Source organism: Triticum dicoccoides, chromosome 7A (genome assembly GCF_002162155.2).
Source record: "Triticum dicoccoides isolate Atlit2015 ecotype Zavitan chromosome 7A, WEW_v2.0, whole genome shotgun sequence".
NCBI classification, from domain to species: Eukaryota; Viridiplantae; Streptophyta; class Magnoliopsida; order Poales; family Poaceae; genus Triticum; species Triticum dicoccoides.
In genome coordinates, this window is record NC_041392.1 from 183,705,843 (window position 1) to 183,729,390 (window position 23,548).

Consider the following 23,548-nt stretch of genomic DNA (forward strand, 5'->3'; position numbering starts at 1 on the left):
ACGAAGGTAGCTCATTTCATCCCAGTAAAGACCACTTACACCAGTGCTAAGTTGGCAAAGATATACATGACCAGGATCGTATGTCTGCATCGAGTTCCAAGGAGTATCGTATCAGATAGAGGAACCCAGTTTACCTCAAAGTTCTGGAAGCAGTTGCACGAAACTTTGGGAACCAGGCTAGAATTCAGTACAGCTTTTCATCCACAGACAGATGGACAGACCGAGAGAGTCAATCAGATTTTGGAGGATATGCTAAGAGCTTGTGCGCTAGATTATGGATCTGGTTGGGACGACAATTTGCCATATGCAGAGTTCTCTTACAACAACAGTTACCAAACCAGTTTAAAGATGGCCCCTTTTGAAGCCTTGTACGAAAGGAGGTGTAGGACACCATTGTCGTGGGACGAAGTTGGAGACCGCCAGTTGTTTGGACCTTACTTGATTAAGGAGTCTGGACAGAAGGTGAAGTTGATTCGCGATAGGCTCAAGGTAGCTCAGTCCAGACAGAAGAGTTATGCAGATTCTAAATGGAAGGAGAGAGTTTATGAAGTCGGAGATAGAGTTTATCTTCGAGTATCTCCACTTCGGGGAACAAAGCGTTTTGGAGTTAAAGGGAAGTTAGCGCCACGATTTGTAGGACCATATCGAGTTTTGGAGCGTATGGGAGAAGTGGCCAACAAGTTGGAATTGCCTGAAGGATTGTCAGGAGTTCATGATGTGTTCCACGTTTCCCAGTTGAAAAAGTGTCATGCGGAGATGGCTGATATACCCTTAAGAGATACAGTGCCATTGGAAACAATTCAGTTAGATAATGATTTGACGTACGAAAAGAAACCAATTAAGATCCTCGAGTTTGCCAGCCGAGTCACTCGCAGCAAGGTTATCAAGTTTTTCAAAGTTCAGTGGAGCCACCACACAGAGGATGAAGCCACCTGGGAATGAGAGGAAGATTTGCTCAAGGACCACCCTCACCTATTTTCTAGCCAACCCGAATCTCGAGGGCGAGATTCATCTTAAGGGGGGTAGGTTTGTAACATCCCAAATTTTCAATTTGGAATGTTATACATTAGATCATCATTGCATACCATATTTTATTTTGCATTTTGGTTGATCCTAGAAATTCTACGCAACTCAATGACCCACGGAGAGAGTTGGGGATTTCATTATTTTCATATTTGAGTTTTCTCAATTTTTGAGAATAGGATCATTTGATTTTATTTATTTTATCATCAATTATTTTTATTACAAAAATATGACAGAGGGAATAAAATGACTTTCCCAAAATAAAGAAATATTGAGGATTTAATAATAAAATCAAATAAGATTTTATTTCGGAGTTTTTCGGTGTTTTATTTGAATTTAGGAAAAATGTGCATTTTTCAAAATTGCATTTAGGTCCCAAATAAGTGTTCACCTTGTGTGGCTTGATTTTAGAAGCCCGTGAAAATTTATTTCGGAATTTTTAGAGTCATTTTAATATTTCTTTTTATTTTTCTTCCGAGCGAAATAATTAAAAAAACAAACCGACCTATGGGCCGTGTCCGACTAGGACTCCGGCCCGCCAGGGCTTTATAAGCCGGGGCAGCCCACCCGGGGGAAACCCTAGCCCAGTTGCCGACCCCGCCCCAGCCGCCCGACCCGCCGCCGCCGCCGCCCGCCGCCGCCGGATTCCGCTGCCCGAGGTTCGCCGCGCCTCGACTTTCGTGCCATTAGTTTTTTTTAAAAAAATAGATCGGTTTTTGTCGGTTTATTTTTTTCATAGTTTTGGTTTTTTAAATAGATCGGTTTTTCCGGTTTATTTAAATAGCGAGCGTTCGTCCGTTCGTTCTTTCTAGCGAACGTTCGTCGCTTTTCTTTTTCTCGGATTAAATCCGCGATTTTTCTGATCGCGATTCCTGATCCGATTTTCGTTCTAGTATAACTTTTTGCTCGTTTATCGGAATCAGGCGATTCAAGCGCCTAAAGTTTCGTCTCGAAACCCTCTATCCGTTTAATCAACTTAAACAAGGTTTTGCTACTGTAAAATTTTCCCTAGATCCAGATTACTAGAACAAAGTTGTTTTCTTTCGCTGTTTGACTTTCGTTGCTTCGTTCGAATTGATTCTTTTTGCCAACCGGAGTTCTTAAGTTGAACCTTCTGGTTAGATCTCTTATTTGAGTTTTACCTGCGTTAGATGAGTACTTATTGTAAGCTTGTTTGTTTGTCTGCGATAGAATACCCGGAGTGCGCCGCCTGTTACTTCGAATCGTTAGGTTTCGCGGATCATCAGTAAGGCAAGTAACACTTTGATCATATCTTTTCTACAACCCAGAATTATTGCATTAGATCAATCCGCACACATTGCATGGTTAGGATCTAATTAAATTATGGGATGGGAAGTAGATGAGGTAGAACCTATTACCTGTTTATTATCAAACATTTGAGAGTTACTTCTACGTTTGCTTATTATGCCATGCTATGATAGTAGACGTGGATTGGGTGAGTGATATCCATGACAGATGTGAGTTTTGTTAATTAATGGTTTATCTAAGGTGGCAACTTAAACACACATCTGGGTGGATTGAGGCACCTGGGTATTCCAGGACTTGCCTGTTTTCTTTTGGTCCACCACCCAGGCTCAAAGGGATCATGAGACTATTCATACTAGAAACTTTCGTGTGCAGCCACAAGCTATTATGGGCTGTAGCATAGTTGACTAAGTCGTGCGAACTCTTAAAGTGGTAGACTAGCAGATGTAAGGGATGTAGGTGGTACGGTCTACCCGATCATAAGGTGATAGCGCTTCTGAAAGACTATGTCTCGGTCATCCGTCTTCTCAAACACCATGTAGTGCGAGAAACCAAACGGAGGCGATCGAGTCTTGTGAGGAAAAGTGTGCAAACCTCTGCAGAGTGTAATAAACTAATCATGGTTAGCCGTGTCCCCGGTTATGGACATCTTGAGTATCTAGTACTTGGATTATCATGTGAATCTCAACATGTTACTCTAAATTAATTTTGTTAGGTTATGTTTAATGATGATGCTTAATTGGGATTGAGAATGCTGTCAACCATTCTCAATGTTTAACAACTACCATGATAGTTAAATAAAATTATTCCTTTGAAGTAGGGAAAAATTGGCTTTACGCAAAACTGTAACCATAGAGCTTTCCACCAGCCAAATATGCATATAGTATAGCTGTTTCATCCCATTACTCTCTATGTGTTACCTTGCCAACATATTCCATATGCTCACCCGTTTCAGGCTGCAATGTTAATGTTGCAGACTTTTTAGACGACGATTAAGGAGTTTTTAGGTCGTGGTTCTATACTCAGTGATGCCGTTGGAGTTAATGGACTCACTTATTTTCCAAGCCTTCCGATGTTATAGTTATTAGATGGCCTTAAGCCATATTTATTGTAATAAGTTCTCTTTTGAGACACTCGATGTAATAAGTGTGTGATTGCTACTCTGCTCTAAATCCTTCGAGTACTGTGTGGTGTCAGCATTACTGATCCAGGGATGACACCGGAGCACAGAGATCAGACTGTTTGAGGTCTGGTCGCTACATGTAGTCGTACGTCTTCACGGCCCGACCGATCAAGCACCGAAACTACGGCACCTCCGAGTTTTAGCACACGTTCAGCTCGATGACGACCCCCGGACTCCGATCCAGCAAAGTGTCGGGGAAGAGTTCCGTCAGCACGACGGCGTGGTGACGATCTTGATGTTCTACAATCGCAGGGCTTCGCCTAAGCACCGCTACAATATTATCGAGGATTATGGTGGAAGGGGGCACCGCACACGGCTAAGAAAACGATCACGTGGATCAACTTGTGTGTCTAGGGGTGCCCCCTGCCCCCGTATATAAAGGAGCAAGGGTAGGAGGCCGGCCGGCCCTATAGGCGTGCCAAGGAGGAGTCCTCCTCCTAGTAGGAGTAGGACTCCTACTAGGAGGGGGGAGGAAGTGGGGAGGGAGAAGGAAATGGGGGCGCCGCCCCCCCTCTCCTAGTCCAATTCGGACCAGGGAGTGAGGAGGCGTGCGGCCCACCTTGGCTGCCCTTCTCTTTCTCCACTAAGGCCCATATGGCCCATTACTTCTCCTGGGGGGGTTCCGGTAACCCTCCGGTACTCCAGTTTTCTCCGAAATCACCCGGAACACTTCCGGTGTCCGAATATAGTCGTCCAATATATCAATCTTTATGTCTCGACCATTTCGAGACTCCTCGTTATGTCCGTGATCACATCCGGGACTCCGAACTAACTTCGGTACATCAAAAATCATAAACTCATAATATAACTGTCATCAAAACCTTAAGCGTGCGGACCCTACGGGTTCGAGAACAATGTATACATGACCGAGACATGTCTCCGGTCAATAACCAATAGCGGAACCTGGATGCTCATATTGGCTCCCACATATTCTACGAAGATCTTTATCGGTCACACCGCATAACAACATACGTTGTTCCCTTTGTTATCGGTATGTTACTTGCCCGAGATTCGATCGTCGGTATCTCAATACCTAGTTCAATCTCGTTACCGGCAAGTCTCTTTACTCGTTTCGTAATACATCATCTCGCAACTAACTCATTAGTTGCAATACTTGCAAGGCTTATGTGATGTGCATTACCGAGAGGGCCCAGAGATACCTCTCCGACAATCGGAGTGACAAATCATAATCTCGAAATATGCCAACCCAACATTTACCTTTGGAGACACCTGTAGAGCTCCTTTATAATCACCCAGTTACGTTGTGACGTTTGGTAGCACACAAAGTGTTCCTCCGGCAAACGGGAGTTGCATAATCTCATAGTCATAGGAACATGTATAAGTCGTGAAGAAAGCAATAGCAACATACTAAACGATCGGGTGCTAAGCTAACGGAATGGGTCAAGTCAATCACATCATTCTCCTAATGATGTGATCCCGTTAATCAAATAACAACTCTTTGTCTACAGTTAGGAAACATAACCATCATTGATTAACGAGCTAGTCAAGTAGAGGCATACTAGTGACACTCTGTTTGTCTATGTATTCACACATGTATTATGTTTCTGGTTAATATAATTCTAGCATGAATAATAAACATTTATCATGAAATAAGGAAATAAATAATAACTTTATTATTGCCTCTAGGGCATATTTCCTTCACTTGTGAATAAGCAGGCGTCGCTGTTAGCCGCGACTTCTCATGCTGCCGAAGTCTCCGGACTGTAGCAGAGGCTGGAACGGACCGAGGAAGAGCTCGGTCGTGCGGAAAAGCAATTGGAGGATACCCAAGGAATGCAATGATCTTGTATATGTCCGGAAGGGATGAATGATGTGAGCTGATCATAGTTCCATGACATTTATTAGGGGTGGCGACTGAGGTGGAGGCCCTCAAGAAGGCGCTAGCCGATGCCGAGGAGAGAGCGGTAAAGGAAAAAAGGCGTCCGAGAAAAGCATGAGGCCAGGGTTGGTGAGGTCCAGCAGGAGCTCCAGGACGCAGGGAAGAAATGCGAGTCCTTGGAGTGCCAGAATGCGGACCAAGAGTCCGAACTCGCTAAGGCCCGCCAAAGCGCACAAGAGGCCCGAGCCGAAGCCCAAGGCGCCCGTCGGGAGATCCAAGAGACCAAGAAGATCGTGGCGGGTAAGGCTTTTATTATGCAAAGCAAGTATGTGAGCAAGAGGTATCTCTTACTGACCCAGATTTGGAGTTCTCCAGCGGCGTTTGCAGATTTGCCGCGCAGTGTTTCCGACACTACGGAATTCTTCCAGGCCGAAGAGGGGAGCTCAACGGAGAATCTGTTCTAGTCGTAATACGTTGCACCAGAACATCCGGTGCCCTTTAGCGATCAGCTAAAATAGTTGGTCGAGCTACATAGGGTGGCCGAACTAGCCATGCAGGATTTAATAATCCGGCTATGGCCTGTAGAAGCTATACCCTACAACTACTTCGGCCTCATGAAGAGGCTGGTTAATGCATGCCCTCGGCTTGACACCATCAAGCCGTCGGTCTGCATAGAAGGTACGCGGATGGCCTTCACCCGTGTCAAGATACAATGGGCGAAGATGGACGCCGTCAAGCTCGTGACCGAAGGATCGCCCGCGGGCAAGGAGCACCGCACGCCCGAGCGGTACTTTGAAAATGTTCTGAAGGGATCCCACATTGTGGCGGAGCAATGTGATAAGGACATTATTTTTGAATGAATACATTCATGTAATCTCGTCCTGTATGATGAAAACAAGGCTTGATATTTAATATTATGCTTTGTTGTTTGTTTATTTAAAGTTTTAACTCCTATGCGACCATTTCATCAAGTCTGAGAGTTGGCCAGTCGTTGGCTTCAGCCCCCACGTAGGTAGTACGGGGGTGTTCGGGATGAATTTAAATACTCTTTATCCAAGAGTTTGGTCCTTAAAGGAGGTGTTTAGTGCAACGAACCAGGCAATCGGACTATGTGGCTTTATTACCCTCACTTAGCCATAGGAGTTTGACAATGAAAATGTAGGCGCAACCCCTAGTATCTAGACTAGGGTGTTGTAAACACCTGATCAGATAAGAACTGATTCGTCGCATAATGCGGGAAAAATCGCTAAAGATTTGAAACCTCCGAAGAGCTGACCGGCTCACGCCGCATCATGACAGTCAGTTTTCGGCTTTCTCTAGTGAGGTGCTCATCCGGATAAACCAGGACACAATCGCAGTAGTTCTCCCTTTACTGCCCTAGCCGATATAGCAGAACGTAAGGTAGTAAGCACAGGAGCCGGGCAACCCAACTATTGACCAAAGACATGATTCAGAGCCAATGCATATAATGCTAAATTCAGGGTGCCGAACTATAATGTAAAAGTGTTCGGACTTGTTGCCATAGTGTGCGCCGCAATAAAGCCCCTGGCGAATTATGGCGTACCAAGGTGTACGGATGCAAATTAAAATAACAAAAAAATAAAATAAAGAAGAAGCTAGTGCCACATATGTTGGGCCGCAAACTGTTTCCGTTATAATTTTGATTAATACGTCAAAGCGTACTTGAACAAAAAGTGTGATAAGCAACCGTGGCTATTTAACATGCCAAGACCAAGGGGGAGCTGCGTACGGGTCCTCAAAACAGGTAGAATGATCGCCAAGAAGGACATCTAGAGATTCCCCCATACGTGTGTGCTACTTGTCACCTTGGTGTATCCGTCCTTCGAAAGGACCAATTTATCAGGCCATCGAGAGGGGCCAGTGAAAAGAAACCTAAAAAGGGATAAAAGGAAAAGTAAGCATATGTGTGTCCCGGGACGGTCGAGCCGTATTTTGGATCACAGTATGGTTATGCCTCTGTATCTGCCCATGGTATTTTTAGTGCGTAGTTATGTACGCGCGGTACGTATGCCGCCACTTGGTCGGGGCTGAGTCAGAGGTCGAATTGCTAATCAAGTTCCTGATGAGATGGACTGTCCTGCCACAGAGTACTGCAGACTGGTTTGATAGTGTTCGGGAGCATGGCCGCTGAATTAAGGTTCTGCTTGTGAAGGCCGCTCTGTACCTTTGCTGCCAGGGCAGCGGTGTGATCCTCAATACGGAGGGAGCGCTCCGTGTTTCCAGTGACTGTTATGACGCCGCGTGGTCCGGGCATCTTGAGCTTGAGATAAGCATAGTGTGGAACCGCATTGAATCGAGCAAACGCAGTTCGTCTGAGCAGTGTGTGATAGCCGCTATGGAAAGGGGCGATATCAAAGATTAACTCTTCGCTTCGGAAGTTGTCCGGAGATCAAAAGACGACCTCCAATGTGATTGAGCTCGAGCAGCGGGCCTCTACACCTGGTATAAGTCCTTTAAAGTTAGTTTTGGTGGGCTTGATCCTTGATGGATCGATGCCCTTTTTGCGCACTGTATCCTGATAGAGCAGGTTTAGGTTGCTGCCACCATCCATGAGGACTCGTGTGAGGTGGAATCCATCAATTATTGGGTCGAGGACCAGTGCGGCTGAGCCGCCATGACGGATACTGGTCGGATGGTCCCTGCTGAGGGAGTCCTGGATTAGGGGGTCTCCGGACAGCCGGACTATCTCCATTGGCCGGACTATTAGACTATGAAGATACAAGATTGAAGACTTCATCTCGTGTCCGGATGGGACTCTACTTGGCGTGGAAGGCAAGCTAGGCAATACGGATATGGATATCTCCTCCTTTGTAACCGACCTTGTGTAACCCTAACCCTCTCCGGTGTCTATATAAACCGAAGGGTTTTAGTCCGTAGGACAACAATCACAACATACAATCATACCATAGGCTAGCTTCTAGGGTTTAGCCTCTCTGATCTCGTGGTAGATCTACTCTTGTACTACCCATATCATCAATATTAATCAAGCAGGACGTAGGGTTTTACCTCCATCAAGAGGGCCCGAACCTGGGTAAAACATCGTGTTCCCTGCCTCCTCTTACCATCCGGCCTAGACGGACAGTTCGGGACCCCCTACCCGAGATCCGGCGGTTTTGACACCGACATTGGTGCTTTCATTGAGAGTTCCTCTGTGCCGTCGCCGTTAGGCTTGATGGCTCCTACTATCATCGATAGCGATGCGGTCCAGGGTGAGACTTTTCTCCCCGGATAGATCTTCGTATTCGGCGGCTTTGCACTGTGGGCTAATTCGCTTGGCCATCTGGAGCAGATTGAAAGCTACGCCCCTGGCCATCAGGTCAGATTTGGAAGTTTGAACTACACGGCCGACATCCTCGGAGACTTGATCTTCGACGGATTCGAGCCACAGCCGGGCGCGCCGCACTGTCGCGATGGGTATGACCTAGCTTTGCCACCGAACAGTACCCCAGAGGCCGCGCCCGCATCAGCTCCGACCCTTAGCTCAGAGCCAACTGCGCCAATAGAGGACGGGTGGCTAGACACCGCCTCAGGGGCTGCAGTCTCGACAGCGATCGAGCCAAACACCAGCATAATCCTCTGTGCAGCCCGTGACTCCAAGGTGCCGGACTCTTTTATGGACTCCAAACCATCCGCGCCCTTGCCAATCGAATCCGATTGGGCGCCGATCATGGAATTCACCGCCGCAGATATCTTTCAACACTCACCCTTCGGCGACATTCTGAATTCACTAAGGTCTCTCTCCTTGTCAGGAGAGCCCTAGCCGGATTATGGCCAACAGGATTGGGATGCGGGCGATGAAGAAATTCGACGCCCACCCACCACCCACTTCGTAGCCACTGTCGATGATTTAACCGACATGCTCGACTTTGACTCCGAAGACATCGACGGTATGGATGACAATGTAGGAGACGAACATGAATCAGCACCTATAGGGCACTGGAAAGCCACCTCGTCATATGACATATACATGGTGGATACACCCAACGAAGGCAATGGCGACGAGATAGCGGAGGATGACCCCTCCAAGAAGCAACCCAAGCGCCGACGTCAGCGGCGCCGCTCTAAGTTCCGCCAAAGCAAAAGTGGTGATACCGGCACAGGAGATAATAACACTCTGGATAGTGCCGAAGACAACAACAATCCCCTCCAACAAGATTTAGAGCAGGAGGATGAAGGAGCCAGCTCTCCTGAGAGAGTGGCAGACGGAGAGGAGGAGGATGATCACATGCCCCCCCTTCGAAGATGAGGCAAGCCTCGGCGACGATGAATTCGCCGTACCAGAGGATCCCGTCGAACAAGAGTGCTTCAAGCGCCGGCTTATGGCCACGGCAAATAGCCTGAAGAAAAAGCAGCAGCAGCTTCAAGCTGATCAAGATCTGCTAGCTGACAAATGGACTGAAGTCCTCGCGTTCGAGGAATATAAACTCGAGCGTCCTTCCAAGAGTTACCCAAGGCACAGGTTACTACCCCGACTGGAGGAAGAAGCGTATGATATGGCTGATCGGCCACCTCGTGGCCGCGATAGAGAGGCATTCCAGCCAAAAGCTCAGCCTCCACCCCAACGCCATTCAAATAAAAAGACATGGGGAGATACGCCAGACCTACGAGACATATTGGAGGACAAGGCAAAGCATTCAAGATCGATCTACGGATAACGAGGGCGCACCACTCTACGAGACGACAAACGTCACGCCGGATACAATAAAAGCAAATCCGGCCGGGCCGAACACAGCGGGCAAGACCCATTCGAGCTGCGTCGCGATATAGCCCAATACAGAGGCGCCGCACACCCCTTATGCTTCACAGACAAAGTAATGGAACATCAATTCCCAGAAGGTTTCAAACCTGTAAATATTGAATCATACAATGGCACAAGAGATCCCGCGGTATGGATTGAGGACTTCCGCCTCCACATCCACATGGCCTGCGGCGATGACTTACACGCCATCAAATACCTCCCACCAAAGCTCAAAGGTGAAGGAACTATGCCCTAGAGGCAATAATAAAGTTATTATTTATTTCCTTATTTCATGATAAATGTTTATTATTCATGCTAGAATTGTATTAACCGGAAACATAATACATGTGTGAATACATAGACAAACAGAGTGTCACTAGTATGCCTCTACTTGACTAGCTCGTTAATCAAAGATGGTTATGTTTCCTAACCATAGACAAAGAGTTGTTATTTGATTAACGAGATCACATCATTAGGAGAATGATGTGATTGACTTGACCCATTCCGTTAGCTTAGCACTCGATCGTTTAGTATGTTGCTATTGCTTTCTTCATGACTTATACATGTTCCTATGACTATGAGATTATGCAACTCTCGTTTACCGGAGGAACACTTTGTGTGCTACCAAACATCACAACGTAACTAGGTGATTATAAAGGAGCTCTACATGTGTCTCCAAAGGTAGATGTTGGGTTGACGTATTTCGAGATTAGGATTTGTCACTCCGATTGTCGGAGAGGTATCTCTGGGCCCTCTCGGTAATGCACATCACCTAAGCCTTGCAAGCATTGCAACTAATGAGTTAGTTGCGAGATGATGTATTACAGAACGAGTAAAGAGACTTGCCGGTAACGAGATTGAACTAGGTATTAAGATACCGACGATCGAATCTCGGGCAAGTAACATACCGATGACAAAGGGAACACCGTATGTTGTTATGCGGTCTGACTGATAAAGATCTTCGTAGAATATGTAGGAACCAATATGAGCATCCAGGTTCCGCTATTGGTTATTGACCAGAGACGTGTCTCGGTCATGTCTACATTGTTCTCGAACCCGTAGGGTCCGCACACTTAAGGTTTCGATGACAGTTATATTATGAGTTTATGAGTTTTGATGTACCGAAGGAGTTCGGAGTCCCAGATGAGATCGGGGACATGACGAGGAGTCTCGAAATGGTCGAGACGTAAAGATCGATATATTGGACGACTATATTCGGACATCGGAAAGGTTCCGAGTGGTTCGGGTATTTTTCGGAGTACCGGGGAGTTACGGGAATACGGGATAAGAAGTATATGGGCCTTATTGGGCTTTAGGGGAGAGGGAGAGGCAGGCCGCGCGCCCCCCAAGGCCTAGTCCGAATTAGACTAATGGGAGGGGCTGCGCCCCCTCCTTCCTTCTCTTCCCTCTTCCCCTTCCTTGTCTCCTACTCCTACTACATGGAAGGACTCCTAGTTGGACTAGGAAAGGGGGAATCCTACTCTCGGTGGGAGTAGGACTCCCCTAGGATGCGCCATAGAGAGGGCCGGCCCTCCCCTCCTCCCCTCCTTTATATACGGGGGCAGGGGGCACCCCATAGACACACAAGTTGATCCACGTGATCGTTTTTATAGCCGTGTGCGGTGCCCCCTTCCACCATAAACCTCGATAATATTGTAGCGGTGCTTAGGCGAAGCCCTGCGACGGTAGAACATCAAGATCATCACCACGCCGTCGTGCTGACGAAACTCTTCCCCGACACTTTGCTGGATCGGAGTCCGGGGATCGTCATTGAGCTGAACGTGTGCTAAAACTCGGAGGTGCCGTAGTTTCGGTGCTTGATCGGTTGGGCCGTGAAGACGTACGACTACATCAACCGCGTTGTGCTAACGCTTCCGATGTCGGTCTACAAGGGTATGTAGATCACACTCTCCCCTCTCGTTGCTATGCATCACCATGATCTTGCGTGTGCGTAGGAATTTTTTTGAAATTACTACGTTCCCCAACAAAAGGACCAGCACAGCATTGGCTTAACAGCTTGCCAGCGGACTCCATTAGCTGTTGGGAAGATCTGGAAGCCGCATTCCTCAACAACTTTCAAGGCACTTATGTGCGACCACCAGACGTCGATGATTTGAGCCACACAATTCAACAGGCAGAAGAGTCGGCCAGGCAGTTCTGGACTCGGTTCCTTACAAAGAAAAATCAAATCGTCGACTGTCTGGATGCGGAGGCCTTAGCGGCTTTCAAGCACAACATCCGAGACGAGTGGCTAGCCCGGCACCTTGGTCAGGAAAAGCCGAAATCTATGGCAGCTCTCACGACGCTCATGACCCTCTTTTGTGCGGGAGAAGACAGCTGGCTGGCTCGCAGTAATAACATATCAAAGAACCATGGTACCTTAGATACCAAGGACGGCAATAGCCGGTCACGTCGCAACAAGCATAACTGCCGCATTAACAACGAAAATACTGAGGATACAACATTCAATGCCGGATTCAAAGGCTCTAAACTCGGTCAGCGGAAAAAGCCATTCAAACAAAGTACGCCGGGTCCGTCCAGCTTGGACCGTATACTCGATCGCTCGTGTCAAATACATGGCACCCCAGACAAGCCAGCCAATCACACCAACAGGGATTGTTGGGTGTTCAAGCAGGCCGGCAAGTTAATTGCCGAAAACAAGGACAAGGGGCCGCATAGCGATGACGAGGAGGAGCCCCGGTAGCCGCACACTGGAGGACAGAAGAGGTTTCCCCCGCAAGTGCGGACGGTGAACATGATATACGCAACCCACATCCCCAAGAGGGAGCGGAAGTGTGTGCTCAGGGACGTATATGCGTTGGAGCCAGTCGCCCCAAAGTTCAACCCTTGGTCCTCCTGTCCGATCACCTTTGATCGCAGGGACCACCCCACTAGTATCCGTCATGGCGGATTCGCCGCACTGGTCCTAGACCCAATCATTGACGGATTTCACCTCACTCGAGTCCTTATGGACGGCGGCAGCAGCCTGAACCTGCTTTATCAGGACACAGTGCGCAAAATGGGTATAGACCCCTCAAGGATCAAACCCACAAAAACGACCTTTAAGGGCATCATTCCAGGCGTAGAGGCCCATTGCACAGGCTCAATTACACTGGAAGTGGTCTTCGGATCCCCGGATAACTTCCGAAGCAAAGAGTTAATCTTCGATATAGTCCCGTTCTGCAGTGGTTATCACGCGCTGCTCGGGCGAACCACATTTGCTAGATTCAATGCGGTACCGCATTATACATACCTCAATTTCAAGATGCCAGGACCTCGCGGAGTTATTACAGTCAATGGAAACACAGAGCACTCTCTCCGAACAGAGGAGCACACCGCGGCCCTCACAGCAGAAGCGCAAAGCAGCCTCTCAAGGCAATCAACCAGTTCGGTGCTTCAAATCCCGGACATCTTCAAGCGCGCTCGGGGCAATCGGCAAATAGACCGCCTGGCGCAATCTGAGCTAGCGTAGCAATACGGCGGCCACCCCAATCCCAGCCCAACGGCGATATTCGTGTCGCACATACATAATTACGCATTAAAAATACAATGGGCACAGGTGGAGAGGGGGGCACAACTGCGGCACGCCCCAAGACGCGGCCTAAACCGCACTAGGGGCTTCCCGTTCGGTTATTTTTCTTCTTTCAGGACCTTAATCTCTGGAAACACTGTCCGGTAGCACTATTGCCAAACACATGATGCAGCAACCAAGGAGGCAGACAGCTACGTTATACCACGGAATTCCCAGGTTGATTACAGTAACGAGTGAAATATTCAATTTAACATCATTCCTCAGCTTGACCTTGGAAGGGACATAGTCCTACTCTTTGCTTATCGCACTATCTGTATCACTCTACTTTAACGCATTTTTTTAATAAACAATGCATGACATTACGACTATTATTGCATTCTTGTTATAAATATATATGTGTGTGTGTGTGTGTGTGTGTTCATTAATGACGCCTTGCAACCGTACACCTTGGTACGGCTAATACACCAGGGGCTTACGTACCTCACAATACGGTGTGAAAAGTCCGAACACTTTCACAAGTGCGGCACCCCGAACTTATAGCATTATATGCATCAGCTCCGAATCATGTCTTTGGTCAAATGTTGGGTTTGCCCGGCTCCTATGTTTTGGTATCTTACGTTCCGCTCTATCGGCTAAGGTAGCTCTAGGAGAACTACTGCGACTGTGCCCCGGTTCTGCCAGGCTTAGCACCTCAGTAGAGAAAGCTAAAACTGACTGTCATGATAAGGCGAGAGACTGGTCGCTGTTCGGCGAGGTTTTTCGAGTCCCTAAAGACTATGCCGCTTAGGGCGAGGGGTCGGCCCTGTCCGGCTTACAGGCGTGTATCGCGCCCCGAATTCGGCCTTCCGAATACCAGGGGCTTCGCCGAAATTTAAAATTATAGAATTCTATGGCTAAGTGAGAGTGATAAAGCATTATTAGTCCGGTTGCCTTGTTCGTTGTGCTGAGCACCTCCCTCGAAGGACCCAAATATGGGAACAAGAGTGCTCAGGTTTATCCCGAACACCCCAGCACTCGTGGCATGGGGGCAGAAGCTGAGGACTAGCCATCTCTCAGATTGGATAAACAGCCAAACAGAAGGTAATATTTTAAATTCCAACAAGCGTTGCATAGCGCATATGAAACAAGTTTTCATACATACAGGATAAAACGAGCAAGTCTCATTCAAATATTACATCTTTTGAACACTCATCCGCGATGAGACAGGCACCCGGCAGAACACCCTCGTAGTACATCTCGGGGTGGCGGTGCTCCTTGCCCTCTAGCGCCCCCTCCTTGATCAGCTTCACGGCATCTAGCTTGACCCACTGCAATTTCACATGGGCGAAAGCCCGGCATGCACCTTCAATGCAGACAGATCGCTTGACGACCTCCAGCCGCGGGCAGGCATCCACAAGCCACCTCACCATGCCGAAGAAGCTGTTCGGAAGGGCGTCGCCAGGCCACAACCGGACTATAAAGCTCTTCATGGCCTGATCGGCCGCCTTATGTAGCTCGACCATCTGCTTCAGCTGGTCGCTCATTGGCACCGGATGTTCGGCCTCAGCATACTGAGACCAGAACAGCTTCTCCGTCGAGCTTCCGTCCTCGGCCTGGTAAAATTGTGCGGCATCGGACACACCGCGGGGCAAATCTGCGAATGCTCCTGAAGAGCTCTAGATCCGGGTAAGTAATCGGTAATTTACTTTTACATGCTTGCTTTGCATATAGAAAGCCTTACCCGCCGCTATCTTTTTCATCGCGTTGATCTCTTGGAGGGCCTTTTGGGCTTCGGCCTTGGCACTTTTTACACTCTCGAGGGCCGCGGCAAGCTCAGACTCCCGCGTCTTGGAGTCAAGCTCCAACGCCTTGTGCTTCGCCACAAGAGCCTGGAGCTCTTGTTGCACCTTGCCCACCCGAGCCTCGTGCTTCTCTCGCTCGGTGTGCTCCTTGGCCGCTGTATCTTCGGCCTTGGTCAGCGCTTGCTTCAGGGTCGCCACCTCAGTCGTGGCCCCTGGCAAACATACAATGATCCTGTCATTTTGCAATCGCGTCCTTTTTTATATATACATATCTATAGACAGGGTATTACTTACCCTTGTTCTCCTCGAGCTGTCTCTTGGCAAGGCCGAGCTCTTTCTTGGACCCCTCGAGGTCCTGCTTCAGTACGGCGGACGCCAGCAGCGAAGCCTACATACGCATATTAACATACTTATATTAGACTCCTGCGATATTTATTTGATCCTCTGTTCGGCTTTTCTTCGTGAACACCGACCAAAGCATCAGGGGCAACTGTCTATGCGGTAATATTTCGACTACATTTTAAAACACTTACCTCAAAGCCTGTTAGAAGGCTGGCACAGGCTTCAGTCAATCCGCTCTTAGCGGACTAAACCTTCTGGATCACCGCACTCATGATAGTGCGGTGCTCCTGTCGATGGAAGCACTGTGAAGCGCTTCCAACAGATTGTTCGGTGCCTCTGGATGGACAGAGATCACCAGCACAGGCGTCTTGCCCCTCTTAGAAGGAGGCCACCTGCCCGAGCCCGGAACCGCTGGAGGGTCCGGCATGGTGTTCGGCCGAGGGCCAAACTCGGAGCTCTCGGGGGCCCCGTTCCCGCGGCTCCCGGAGTCCGGATGGTCGCCTTGAGGCGCCTCCCGGACTATCTCCCCTCGATCCGGTGCCTCTTGAGATAACACTTTGGCGTCGTCGGAAGGATGAGGGGAGGTGGCGGTCGGGACTAGATCGCTATCCATGTCCGACAAGCCCAAGGAGCCGTCCGATGATACATCGATAATGGCTCGTGGCAGCCTGCATAATTGCGTTCGGCGTTAGGGAAAGTTGTGCGACAAAGGAATCCTATGAGTTACTCTGGTATCCGAATACTTACGATCTCCCCGGGGGCTTGACCCTGGGCAACCACTCGCCTTCGCCTTCGTCGGCGGCGGTGGAACTATCCGGAAGGAGAGTCCTTCCCTTCTTGGACCCTCCGGCCTTCCTTTTCTTGTCTCCCCCAGTCGGTGGGGGAGCATCTTCTTCTTCCTCGTCCTCGTCTTCAGGGGAAGAGTGCACCGCAGAGTCATCGGACGGTGAGTCCGACGACGCCTGGCATCGGGAACTCTTTCGGGTTCCCTTGGCCTTCTTGGTATTCTCCGGCACCTTATAAGGGGCCGGAGTCAGCATCTTCGCCAGAAGAGTGTCTACGGGGCCTTCGGGCAAAGGAGACGGACAGTCGATCTGTCCGGCCATCTTCTGCCAGTCCTGTCAAAGGTACGGGAGTTTAGATCCCGCATAGAGTCAACCTATATAAAAATGATTATCCCATGAAAGGTAAAGCAGCTTACCGCACTGGCTTGGCGCTTCGCGCTAAATCCGCGATCCTCAGTATTATGGGGGGGGGGGGACCTCGACACTTTTGAACAGCACCCTCCAGGCATCTTCATGAGTCGTGTCGAAGAGCCTGTTCAGAGTTCGGTGCTGCGCCGGATTGAACTCCGACAAGCTGAACTCCCGTTCTTGGCACGGGAGTATCCGGCGGATGAGCATAACTTGGACTATGTTGACAAGATTGAGCTTCTTGTCCACCATGTTTTGAACACATGTTTGGAGTCCGGTCAGCTCTTTCGAACTACCCCAGGACAGGCCCTTCTCTTTCCAGGAGGTGAGCCGCGTGGGGATGCCAGATCGGAACTTGGGGGCCGCTGCCCATGCAGGGTCGCGCGGCTCGGTAATATAGAACCACCCCGATTGCCACCCCTTTATGGTTTCCACAAAGGAGCCCTCGAGCCATGTTACGTTGGGCATCTTGCCCACCATGGCGCCTCCGCACTCCGCCTGGCGGCCGCCCACCACCTTCGGCTTGACATTGAAGGTCTTCAGCCATAAGCTGAAGTGGGGCTTGATGCGGAGGAAGGCCTCGCACACGACGATAAACGCCGACATGTTGAGGATGAAGTTCGGGGCCAGATCGTCGAAATCCAGGCCGTAATAAAACATGAGCCCCAGACGAAGGGATGGAGAGGGAATCCCAGTCCGCGGAGGAAATGGGTGAGGAATACTACCCTCTCATGGGGCCTGGGGGTGGGGATGAGCTGCCCCTCGTCTGGGAGCCGGTGCGCGATGTCGTCGGGAAGGTATCCAGCTCTCCTCAGTTTCTTGATGTCTCCCTCCGTGACGGAGGAGACCATCCACTTGCCTCCCGCTCCGGACATGATTGGAGAATGTCGAGGTGGTAAGTGCGGACTTGGGCACTAGAGCTCGAGTGTGCGAAAACGGATGGGTAAGGAAGGAAGAAGGCGTGGTTAGAAAGGTGAATCCTTATCCCTTTATATGGGAGGACGAAACTAAGCGTCCCCACTTGCCTGGTAAAACTCGCTTATCCCCCAAGCGCCGTGATTGATGGCGCGGTTGGGTTACCCACGCCCGTATTGATGAGAATCCCGTAATAAGGGGACACGATCTCTGCTTTGACAAGACGTGTCAAAAAACTGCCTCGCGTTATGTGCGGGGCTGGTTAAAAGAAATGGTTCGAATAATCACCGGGCCATGACGTAACGTCATGCTGCCAAAACAAGCCAGCAAATTAGATCTGCGAAAATATTATTCTCTCTACGGTGGAATGTGGAACTTATTTTGCAGGGTCGGACACTATCCTCGTATTCAAATTCTTCTGTGATGTATTCGGAGAAGGAACCCGCCTTGCAATGCCGAAGACAATACTGCGCGCCGGACTCATCGTCATTGAAGCCTGGTTCAGGGGCTACTGAGGGAGTCCTGGATTAGGGGGTCTCCGGACAGCCGGACTATCTCCATTGGCCGGACTGTTAGACTATGAAGATACAAGATTGAAGACTTCGTCTCGTGTCCGGATGGGACTCTACTTGGCGTGGAAGGCAAGCTAGGCAATACGGATATGGATATCTCCTCCTTTGTAACCGACCTTGTGTAACCCTAACCCTCTCTAGTGTCTATATAAACCGAAGGGTTTTAGTCCGTAGGACAACAATCACAACATACAATCATACCATAGGCTAGCTTCTAGGGTTTAGCCTCTCTGATCTCGTGGTAGATCTACTCTTGTACTACCCATATCATCAATATTAATCAAGTAGGACGTAGGGTTTTACCTCCATCAAGAGGGCCTGAACCTGGGTAAAACATCGTGTCCCCTGCCTCATGTTACCATCTGGCCTAGACGCACAGTTCGGGACCCCCTACCCGAGATCCGCCGGTTTTGACACCGACACCTGCGATCAAAGGTGATCGGGCATGACGACCATGGGTCGAATTTTGGGGCGACTGGCTCTATCGCATAGACATCCCTGAGCGCATGCTTGGACTCCCTCTTGGGGATATGGGTAGCGTATATGATGTTCACCATTTTGATTTGAGGGGGAAACTTCTTCTGTCCCCCTGTATTCGATGGATGTGGCTCCTCATCATCATTCTCGCCTTGCGACCCCTTCTCCTTGTCTTCGGCATTTAACTTGCCGGCCTGTTTGAAGACCCAGCAACTCCGGTGAGTATGATTGGCTGGTTTATCAGGGGTGCCATGGACCTGACAAGGACGATCGAGTATGCGGTCAAGGCTGGAAGGGCCTTGATTATTCCTTTTATATGGCTTCTTCGGCTGTTCGGACTTGGAGCCACTGAATCCTACGTTGACCGCCATGTCCTCGATATTATCGTTGTTGCTTCGACGCTTGTGCCTGTTGCATCGGGGCTTGCCGTTGCTATTTCTGGCTTCCAAAGTGCCAGGTTCGCTTGCATTGTTATTGCTACGGGCTAGCCAGCTATCTTCGCCCACGCAAAAGCGGGTCATAAGCATCGTGAGGGCTGCCATGGACTTTGGCCTTTCTTAGCCGAGGTGTCGGGCGAGCCATTCGTCCGGATGCTATGTTTAAAGGCCGCTAGGGCTTCGGCATCTGGATAGTCGACGATCTGGTTCTTTTTAGTTAGGAACCTAGTCCAGAATTTCCTGGCTGACTCTCCGGGCTGTTGAATTATGTGACTTAAGTTGTCGGCATCCGGAGGTCGAACATATGTACCTTGGAAGTTGTCAAGGAAGGCTTCTTCTAAGTCCTCCCAGCTGCCAATGGAATTTTCGGGCAGGCTGTTTAGCCACTGCCGGGCTGGCCCCTTGAGTTTTAGGGGGAGGTATTTGATGGCATGAAGATCATCGTCGTGGGCCATATGAATATGGAGAATGAAGTCTTCAATCCATACCGCGGGGTTTGTGGTTCCATCATATGATTCGATATTCACGGGTTTGAACCCTTCCGGGAATTCAAGTTCCATGACTTCATCAGTGAAGCAGAGAGGGTGTGCAGCGCCTCTATATCGGGCCAGTTTGTGACGTAGTTCGGATGGAGTCCGTCTGCGGTTTTTGGCTCGGATGTAATTGTACTTGCCATGTTCGGCTTGATAGTCGTCGTCGCGCGTCGAGGCACTCCCCCGTGATCCGTAGATTGATCTAGCCGGACCTATTTTATTCTGCAGGCCCTGCCAGAGATCATACGTGTATCCCTGAGCGGTTTTATCTCTGCCTTTACGGCGAGGTAGGGCGGGCTGGTGTTCGGCTTGTGTTGCCAATTTGTCCCGGCCACGTGGTGATCGGTCAGGCGCATTGTGTGCTGATGGCACGGGCTCCAACGCCTCGTCATCGAATTGAGGTACTAATTTGTGCTTTAGGTAACTTTTGAGTGGTCGCTTGAGGCCGTATTCCTCGGCTTCCAAGACATTAGTCCATCTATTATTGAGCAGATCTTGATCAGCTTGAAGCTGTTGCTGCTTCTTTTTCACGCTCCTTGCAGTGGCTATCAGCCGGCGCTTGAAGCGCTCCTGCTCGAGAGGCTCCTCAGGGATGATGAAATCCTCATTGCCGAGGCTCACCTCATCCTCGGAGAGTGGAAGGTAATTAATGTCCTTCGAGTCTTGGTGTACGACCTATTCGTCAGGGCTGACTCGCACATCTTCCCGATCGTCCTGTTTAGAAGTTGGCGGAACGGGGTCTTCATTGTCTCCGACATCGTCTCGAGTATTGTTTTCTCCTGTGCCGGTGTTACTTTCTTTTTCATGGCGTGATTTAGAGCGGCGCCGCCGTCGTCGATGCTTTGGCTGTATCTCAGGAGGTTTGTCTTCCACTGGGTCTTCTTTGTAGTCGTCGTTGATTTCTTTGGGTGTGTCCACCATGTACACGTTGTAGGAGGAGGTGGCCGTCTAGCGCCCGGTAAATAGTAGGTGTTGGGCTTGCTCCTCTTTGGCATCGTCGTCCATACCGTCGATGTCTCCGGAGTCGTAGTCGAGCATGTCGGTTAGATCTTCGATAGTGGCTATTAAGTGGGAGGTGGGTGGGAAGCGAAATTCTCCGTCATCAGCCCCCAGTTCAAACCGGATATAATTTGGCTGTGAGTTGATACGTCTCCAATGTATCTATAATTTTTGATTGCTCCATGCTATATTATCTACTGTTTTGGACATTATTGGGCTTTATTATCCACTTTTATATTATTTTTGGGACTAACCTATTAACCGGAGGCCCAGCCCAGAATTGTTGTTTTTTGCCTGTTTTAGGGTTTCGAAGAAAAGGAATATCAAACGGAGTCCAAACGGAATGAAACCTTCGGGAACGTGATTTTCTCACCGAATACAACTCAGGAGACTTGGACCCTACGTCAAGCCAATTAACAGGAGGCCATGAGGTAGGGGGCGCCCCCCCCCCCCGGCGCGCCCTCCACCCTCGTGGGCCCCCTGTTGCTCGACCGGCGTACTTCTTCGTCCTATATATATCCACGTACCCCCAAACAATCAGATACGGAGCCAAAAACCTAATTCCACCATCGCAACTTTCTGTATCCACGAGATCCCATCTTGGGGCTTGTTCCGGAGCTCCGCCGGAGGGGGCATCGATCACGGAGGGCTTCTACATCATCATCCAAGCCCTTCCGATGAAGTGTGAGTAGTTTACTTCAGACCTACGGGTCCATAGTTAGTAGCTAGATGGCTTCTTCTCTCTTTTTGGATCTCAATACAATGTTCTCCCCCTCTCTCGTGGAGATCTATTTGATGTAATCTTCTTTTTGCAGTGTGTTTGTTGAGACCAATGAATTGTGGGCTTATGATCAAGTCTATCTATGAATAATATTTGAATCTTCTCTGAATTCTTTTATGTATGATTGGTTATCTTTGCAAGTTTATTCGAATTATCAGTTTGGTTTGGCCTACTAGATTGGTTTTTCTTGCCATGGGAGAAGTGCTTAGCTTTGGGTTCGATCTTGCGGTGTCCTTTCCCAGTGACAGAAGGGGCAGCAAGGCACGTATTGTATCGTTGCCATCGAGGATAACAAGATGGGGTTTTTATCATATTGCTTGAAACTATCCCTCTACATCATGTCATCTTGCTTAAGGCGTTACTCTGTTTTTAACTTAATACTCTAGATGCATGCTGGATAGCCGTCGATGAGTGGAGTAATAGTAGTAGATGCAGGCAGGAGTCGGTCTACTTGTCTCAGACGTGATGCCTATATACATGATCATACCTATATATTCTCATAACTATGCTCAATTCTGTCAATTGCTCAATAGTAATTTGTTCACCCACCGTAGAATACATATGCTCTTGAGAGAAGCCACTAGTGAAACCTATGGCCCCCGGGTCTCTTTATCATCATATCAATCTCCATCACTTTATTAATGCTTTGCTTTTTTACTTTGCCTTTTACTTTTCACTTTGCATCTCTATACCAAAAATACCAAAAATATTATTTATCATCTCTATCAGATCTCAATTTCGTAAGTGACCGTGAAGGGATTGACAACCCCTAAGCACGTTGGTTGCGTTGAGCTATTGTTTTTGTGTAGGTACGAGGGACTCGTGCGTAGCCTCCTACTGGATTGATACCTTGGTTCTCAAAAACTGAGGGAAATACTTACGCTACTTTGTTGCATCATCCTCTCCTCTTCGGGGAAGTCCAATGTAGTGCTCAAGAGGTAGCAAGAAGAATTTCTGGCGCCATTGCCGGGGAGTCTGCACAAAAGTCAACATACCAAGTACCCATCACAATCCCTATCTCCTGCATTACATTATTTGCCATTTGCCTCTCGTTTTCCTCTCCCCCACTTCACCCTTTCCGTTTTATTCGCCCTCTCTCTCTATCCTCCCTCTCTTTCTCTATTTGCCTCTCTTTGCCCGTTTGCCTTTTGTTTGCTCGTGTGTTGGATAACTTGTTTGTCGCGATGGCTCAAGATAATACTAAATTGTGTGACTTCACCAATACCAACAACAATGATTTCCTTAGCACTCTGATTGCTCCTCTTACCGATGCTGAATCTTGTGAAATTAATACTGCTTTGCTGAATCTTGTCATGAAAGATCCGTTCTCCGGCCTTCCTAGTGAATATGCCGCTACCCATCTTAATAGTTTCGTTGATTTGTGTGACATGCAAAAGAAGAAAGATGTCGATAATGATATTGTTAAATTGAAGCTATTTCCTTTTTCGCTTAGAGATCGTGCTAAAGCTTGGTTTTCGTCTTTGCCTAGAAATAGTATTGATTCATGGAACAAGTGCAAAGATGCTTTTATCTCTAAGTATTTTCCTCCCGCTAAGATCATCTCTCTTAGAAACGATATTATGAATTTTAAGCAACTTGATCATGAACATGTTGCACAAGCTTGGGAGAGAATGAAATTAATGATACGTAATTGCCCTACTCATGGTTTAAATTTGTGGATGATTATACAAAAATTTTATGCCGGATTGAATTTTGCTTCTAGAAATCTTTTAGATTCGGCCGCGGGAGGCACTTTTATGGAAATGACTTTAGGAGAAGCTACTAAACTCCTAGATAATATTATGGTTAATTATTCTCAATGGCATACTGAAAAATCTACTAATAAAAAGGTGCATGCGATAGAAGAAATTAATGTTTTGAGTGGAAAGATGGATGAACTTATGAAATTATTTGC